Source organism: Eschrichtius robustus, chromosome 18 (genome assembly GCF_028021215.1).
Source record: "Eschrichtius robustus isolate mEscRob2 chromosome 18, mEscRob2.pri, whole genome shotgun sequence".
NCBI lineage: Eukaryota > Metazoa > Chordata > Mammalia > Artiodactyla > Eschrichtiidae > Eschrichtius > Eschrichtius robustus.
In genome coordinates this window covers 13,220,440-13,228,267 of record NC_090841.1, presented here as the reverse complement: position 1 = coordinate 13,228,267, position 7,828 = coordinate 13,220,440, and positions in this window count along the sequence as shown.

The following is a 7,828-nucleotide window of genomic DNA, read 5'->3' as shown; positions in this document are numbered from 1 at the left end:
ACAAGGAGTATAAAAAAGGTAACAGTTCTGAAAGTTTATCTCTGTATGATCACTGATGATTCCATTATTTGCATGCATCTGATAAAAATGTTATGTATGGCCTCAGATTTACTCCAGTAATCTGAAAGATGATGTTAAATGGAGTGAATATAATGAACATTATATTCAGGTTTGTTTTCTTTAAGCCAGAAATCACTCACACCTGCAGTATGTTATTTGGAGATAATGTTTGCAAGTGACAGGCTAAATTTTCTCTAACCTCATCATTTAGAAAGAAGAAAACGAAACATTCTAAAAATAACCCACTGATGTTTAATGAAGATGCCTGTGGAGAGAGGCTCAGGAGTAGGGGTAAGACGACTTTTTCTATCAAGGGGCAGACAGTAAATATTTTCAGCTTTGCCGGCCATGTGGCCTTTGTGACTGTTATAACTATTCAACTCTGCCATTGCAGTGCAAAAGCCACCCTAAACAATGTGTAAGTGGATGGGCATGGCTGTGTTCCAATGAAACCTTATAGACACTGAAATTTGAATTTCATGTAATTTTCACATCATGAGATGATTTTCTTTTGATTTGTTTTCAACCATTTAAAACTGTAAAAACTATTCTTAGCCTGCGGCAGTACAGAAATGAGCTGCGGGTTGGATCTGGCCTGGGGTGGGGGGTGTCCCAGTTTGCTAAGCCCTGCTCTGGAGGATGAGAAGCTGTCTTGAATGTACCAACCACAGCCATACGCCCATCTGAATGCAGCCACAGGAGACACCCCAAGCCCGACCACCAGAACCCCTCAGCTAAGCTCAGCCAACCCTTAACATTGTGGGTTGGGCAGGAAGGTGATTATGGTAAGCCACTCTGCTTTGGGGTGGTGTGTTAGATAACTAGTCATAAACGTGTGGAATGTTGATGAAACTTTTTCTTTGCTTCATCCAGAAGCCTCAGGTGGGAGTAGCTTCTCATCACAAAGGACAGGCATGCCTGTTTGGAAGCACTTACAATTTTTTTTTTAAACATCTTTATTGGAGTATAATTGCTTTACAATGGTTAGTTTCTGCTGTATAACAAAGTGAGTCAGCTATACATATACATATATTCCCACATCCCCTCCCTCTTGCGTCTCCCTCCCACCCTCCCTATCCCACCCCTCTAGGTGGACACAAAGCACCGAGCTGATCTCCCTGTGCTATGCGGCTGCTTCCCACTAGCTAGCTATTTTACACCTGGTAGTATACATAAGTCCATGCCACTCTCTCACTTCTTCCCAGCTTATCCTTCCCCCTCCCCATGTCCTCAAGTCCATTGTCTATGTCTGTGTCTTTATTCCTGTCCTGCCCCTAGGTTCTTCAGAACCATTTTTTTTTAGATTCCATATATATGTGTTAGCATATGGTATTTGTTTTTCTCTTTTGACTTACTTCACTCTGTATGACAGTCTCTAGATCCATCCACCTCACTACAAATAACTCAATTTCGTTTCTTTTTATGGCTGAGTAATAGTCCATTGTATATATGTACCACATCTTCTTTATCCATTCATCTGTCGATGGACACTTAGGTTGATTCCATGTCCTGGCTATTGTAAATAGTGCTGCAATGAACGTTGGGGTGCATGTCTTTTTGAATTATGGTTTTCTCTGGGTATATGCCCAGGAGTGGGATTGCTGGGTCATATGGTAGTTCTATTTTCAGTTTTTTAAGGAACCTCCATACTGTTCTCTAGTGGCTGTATCAATTTACATTCCCACCAACAGTGCAAGAGGGTTCCCTTTTCTCCACACCCTCTCCAGCATTTATTGTTTGTAGATTTTTTGATGATGGCCATCCTGACCAGTGGAAGCACCTACAATTTATGATATGGTTGCCACTCTGGTTCTGAACAGTACCCCGGCTCCATTTGCTCTGCCAGTGAAACCGCTGTTTAAGAGATCTCTGTTCAAAACACTTCTCTTTCCCAGACCACGTGGGAAGACTTGTCAGTCTGGTTGCTACAGGTAAAGCATTCAATTGCCACCTCCTACTAACACCAGAGGCGAGCTATGACATTTCCCAGCGAGGTACGGTGCAGGCAGTAAGGCAGCACTGGCCTCTGAGGATACTGCTGTTCCCACCACCGCTGTGGTGATCCCAGCCTCTGACCTTCATCTTGTGGCCAGAGAAGAGCCCAGACAGCCTAGAGCTCTGCTGGTCAGAAAGCACCCCGCCTTCCTCTCCAAACTGGGTACCTGAGAATTACTCTGTGCATCTCTGTTTTAAATTCTCATTGCCCTTCGGAATGGGCGGTGCCTGGGCTGGGCAGAGGATGTGGTCATTTTCCAATTGCTAACAAAGCAGGAAGTGTTCAAGAAAGTGAAGTCCTGGATGGACTTTAAACCCCATTTAAAGGTAGCAAATGTCTGGGACTAGGAAGCAAAGGGCAATGTTGATTGTTGCTGGCACTGGAGAGGTGAATAAGAAATAGAAGAGACACAGGAAACACGGTAACATAGCATTTGAACGTAAGAAGAGAGACAGGTACCTGGATAAGAGAGGAACGCTTGGCTGTCTTGGACAGGCAGATCCCAGGCCACAAGGGTCCACGCACTGACACAAAAGGCAAGGTGTCCCGGTCCTGAAGGCTATTTTAGAAAGAAAAGGCCAGCTCTGCAAATATGACAGGAGCCTGAAAACAGGGTCTCTGAGCACGACACTGCTTGAGTTTCCATACTGACAGACAACTTTTGGTGATCTTAGAAAAATACTGATTTCTCTAAGCCTCGGGGTCCCTCATTTTCTGAAAAGAAAATATGCTGTCACAATCACCCGTCACCCCCGCAGATGGTTCTAATCAACATGATGGTGAAGTACAGGTGCGTATGTGTATTTTAATATGATATATTACCATAATAAATAGTAATAAATTTTTGTGCAAATATTTGATGTTAATATATCCTGCTCCTTATTAGATTTTCAAAGGCAACCGGTGTAAAATCTTATTAGTGGACAGTGGTCTCCAACTGAGGACAGTATGTGACCCAAGTTGCAATTATATATAAGAGAGGAAAACAAACAGAAAATCTCACTAGTCATAACTATCTTTTCTGGTTGTTTTCCTTAGCTCTCTGTTTTTGTTTTCCTGCTGCATATACTCCTGGGCCCTTTTAAGCCCAAACTACAAATAGCTCATGAAAATCAGTATCTGTGCTCAGTGAATACACCTTAAGAAAGGCTACATGCATTTCAATATTACTAGGGTAAAGCTACGAAGAGAAAAGATCTATTTAGTCTGCTGCAGTATATAATAATAAAAAAAAAGCTTATCTCTGATGCATTAGAATAGTACAAACGATTATTTAGAGGGTGGAGTAATACATGTTAAGGATAACAGGGAAAGTAGCCCATGTCCTGATTAGAAGATGAGATCAACTCATCTAATTAGTAAACATGTCAAGTATTCTCACTAAAATGTTTTGCAAATATTAACTGTAAACTCAATAAAGGCAGTATTTTGATCAGTTTTTTTTCCTATAGTGAGGCAAGTCTGCTAAACAAATGACAGTTCAGCCTATCTCCAAATAAACTGCTATCTGAATACAGGTCCTATGTATGTACCATTCAACAGCATCTGTAGTCATGATTATAACACTCATTTTCATAGTTAAAGAAAGCTAGAAACTGAGGGAGTGATGATGATAAGGACACTAAAATTTCCATGTCGATTAGTTACACAAAGGAAATCAGGACTACTTGCCAATATCCGTATTAATTATATTTTCCAATTCTAGAAAAAGAAACAGGAAGTTGTAAATCAACAATCATTTGAAAGATCGCAAATTGAGACCTTTTAAACCAAGACTGAGAACCTAGAAGCCATAAAAGAAGTGTCAGATATGTTCAAATATTCAAAAATTGAAAGCTTGCATGGAAAGAAATACCATAAAAAGGTAAACAGACCAATTTTAGAAGTGGAAAAAAATAAATACGACATAGGGTTAATTTTTATAATAGTCACCAGACTTTTGCACACTGAGTAGAAAAAAGGAGCCTAATAGAAAAATAGACAAAAGACACGAGGAGGCAATTCACAGAAGAGCAAATCTAAGTAGCCAACAAGCATATGAAAAGGTGCTCAAATTTACCAGCATTCAGGGAAACACTAGTAAGTGTTAACAATTAGCAGTACATAGCTATCAGAAAGGCAAGAGTTAAAAAAGAACAATAACTCCTACTGCTGGCAAAAATGCGAGGAAAAGAAATTGTCCCTTGTTGCTGATGGGCGTGTGAAGTGATACAGCCTTTTGAGGGGAAACGAATATAACAGTATCTATTTAAAGGAAACAGGTATCTATGGATCTCCCTCCACCCAACAATCCCATTCCTGAGAATCCACCCCAAGGCCAGAGAACCAGCAGTAAACACCACTACACAGGGACACACCACAAGGATGTTTGCAGCAGCTTTGCTCACAGTGGCAGAAAACCAGACACCAACAGTGGAATGATTGAATATGATGGTACATTCACATCATGAGCTGCTCTGCAGCCACTGAAGCAATGAGTTCGAGCTACGCAAGTGACTCGGGGACCTTCTACACGGTACTGGTGTGTAAAAAAGCAGTATACTGACGTGTATAATACACCCACATTTTTATGTAACAGTGACAGTTGCAAGATGTGTATATATGTGTATCTATAGAAAATTATACAAACATAAAAAAAAGAAGAATCCCTGCTGGGTTGTTGACATACATGGAAGACGGGTGGGGGAACCACAAAAAGGAACAAAAGGAGAAAGCCAAAAAAAACCCACCCCTCCATATAGACGATATGATTACACTCCTGTATTTATATAAAATTATATACGTGTGCATACAGAAAGTTTTTTAAAAATTTAGCCTTTACTGAAGTGCCTACTGGGTGTGAAACTAGGTACTTAAAAGTGATAGCTGCTGATTTAGCAACAACATTCTACTGCGGCAAAAGCATCATTTTCAGAGGCAGAAGATTTAGCTTCAAATCTTAACTCTGCCTCTAATAGTAAGACCTGTTATTTATGTCACTTCTCTCTTTCTTTCCTCATCCAAAAACAGGGACAATACTTGCCATGCCATGTTTTGAGGTTCAAAGGAATTAGCACATAGGAAAGTACCTTCTAAATTGTGTTCTAAAGTTAACACAATAAGGGTTGGTTTAAATAAAATCTGTCATTTAACACATTCTAAAACTCAAGGCTTAATATACAAAGGCTTTATTCTCATGGCCCAGTGACAGTGCATCCACTGGTAAACGTAAAGTTTACGTTCAAACTGCACTGGCCTCATCATGATCATGTACACGGATCACACTGCTTACTAGATTTAAGTCCAAGAGCTGTGTGATCTTGAGCAAGCAGCTTAACCTCTGCAAGCCTGCTTCTGCATCTATAAAATAATACTGTTACAGAGTAGTGTAATAAAGATCGGGGCAGTTGCTCATTCATTGTAATGAATACTGCTAGTTTCCTGGCTGAAGTACCTTGTGCTCTCTGATTCTTCCTACACTTGTTTTGCAATGTCATAGAAAACTACATTCCCTGTTGGCCTCATTTCTTCTCTGTTCAGCGAGAACTCTAGCTTCTATTCCTGAGAGTAAAGCATCCTAACTTCCGCCACTTATTCCTCTAAATGAATCTGAGCTCAAGCTTGCAATTTATCTTTCCTCCTCTATAGCTGGTGGAGCCCTGAGATATATTGTCACCTGACTGCAGACTGCCATTTCAGGCTCCTGGCTTCCAGGCCAAACCTTTAATGCCCAACTCATCAATCCCTTTACACACAGTATTATTGAGGATATAGACCTGGCTGGATATAACAGAGACACCTTACTAGCCATGGCAGACACAAGAAATTCCATCTCTCTTTGATGTAGTAGTCCAAAAACAGGAGGTCCCTAGTCCAAAACAGGTTAGGATAGTAGCTCTGCTCCCCAAGGCCATCCAAGGACACAGGTTCTTTTTCTCTTGTTCTGGCTTTTCCAATGAATTACCTTCATTTGGTCTACAGATGATGTGCTGCTCTGTCCACATTCCACGCAGCAGGATGGAGGAGGGGAAATGGGCTGCCTGCCTCCTGTTTCAGGGCACCACCTGGAAGTTGCACACATCTTCTCTGTTCATAGCCCATTGGCCATAACTTACACGGCCACACCCAACTGCAAGGGCAGCTGAAAAACAGTCTTAAAATTTTTTTAAACTGAAATAAAAAATATATACTGAAAAGTACAAAAATCATACATGCATAGCTTGCTGACCTTTCATTAACAGAACATACATGCATAACCAGCATCCAGGACAAAACGAGAGCATCACCAGAACCCCTGAAGCCTCCTCATGCCTCCTTCTAGGCTCTATCCCCACCCAAAGGGAAACCACTCCTCTGTGTTCTAACAATAATAGTTTCACCTGCTTCTGTACTTTATACAAATTGAATCATCCACACATCATTTGTGTCTGGATTCTTTCGCATGACATTCCTTGAGAATCGGCTGTATTGTTAGGTGGGTACATTCCCAACCAAAACTTCTATTATTATGAAAGAAGAAAAAAAGTTATCAGGGGACTATTAGCAGGCTACTAGCTACTAACCATCTTTCTCACAGACTTCAATGTCTTTCTAATTTTTCCTTTTCCTACAGCCTCTTATCAACTCCCCCACTCCATATTAGCAGATGACTTCTCTCTGCTCCTTTCCCCAAGACTACAATAGCAGATGACTTTGCTGGAACATGCAAGCTGTGAATGCCTTTACGTTATTACTGCAAACATACCATATCTACACTTACTATATCTCCTTTCTTCTAGACTCGAATCAACTAGGATAACATCACTTTGTCATGTGGTTAGAGCAGTCACAGGGCCTACTCAAACCCAAGGGGGCAGAAAAATAAAATCTAGTTCTTAATGGGCCACATCACATAAGAGCATGTGGGATAGGAGATTTTGTTGTGGCCATCTTTGGAAAGTGCAGTCTACCACACCTACCTTGAAAGCTTTTGCAGAGTTATTTAAAGCCATAGTAATCATATACAGAACTGTGAGAAATAATAATAAATTGTTTTTAAGCCACTAAATTTTGGGGTGATTTGTTACACAGCAACAACTATACAGTTAGGTGTATCAGTTACCTACTGTTTCAAGAATGCTGCATAACAAACCATCCCACAACTCTGTGGCTTACAATCATAAGTATTGTTGCCCACAAGTCTACAGGTCAGCTGGGTGGTTCTGCCAGTCTGGACCAGATCAAATGCACCTGCAGTCAGCCGGCAGGCTGGCTGGGGCACAGCTAGTCTAGCACAGCCTCACTCACATATCTGGCTGTTTACTGGCTATTGGCTGGTACAACAGAGGTGACTGGGCCATGTGTCTCATTATCCTGCAGGTTGTGCTGGTCTGGGTTTGTTACCATGGCAGCTGGGTAGCATTCTAAAAGGACTAGCCGAAGTGTTCAAAACCTTTGGAAGTCTGTCTACTCAGAGCTGCCATGTTATTATTTCCTCTGTATTCTACTGGCCAAAACAAGTCACAGGGCCAGTCCTCCAGATTTAAGGGGTAAATAAACTCAACCTCTCGGTGGGAGGAACAGCAAAGTCATATGACAAGAGTTATAAATATATGCAGGGATAAAAAAGTTGGGGACACATTGCAATAAATCTACCCTAAATATGTAAAAACCTTATTGTTTTCTATAATATATTATATATATATATATATATATATATATATATATATATATATATATATATAAATTCAATTCCTTTTCTTTTAATTCAGCTCTCACTGGCCTATTACTTTCCCTCCTTTCCTAATCCTCGTG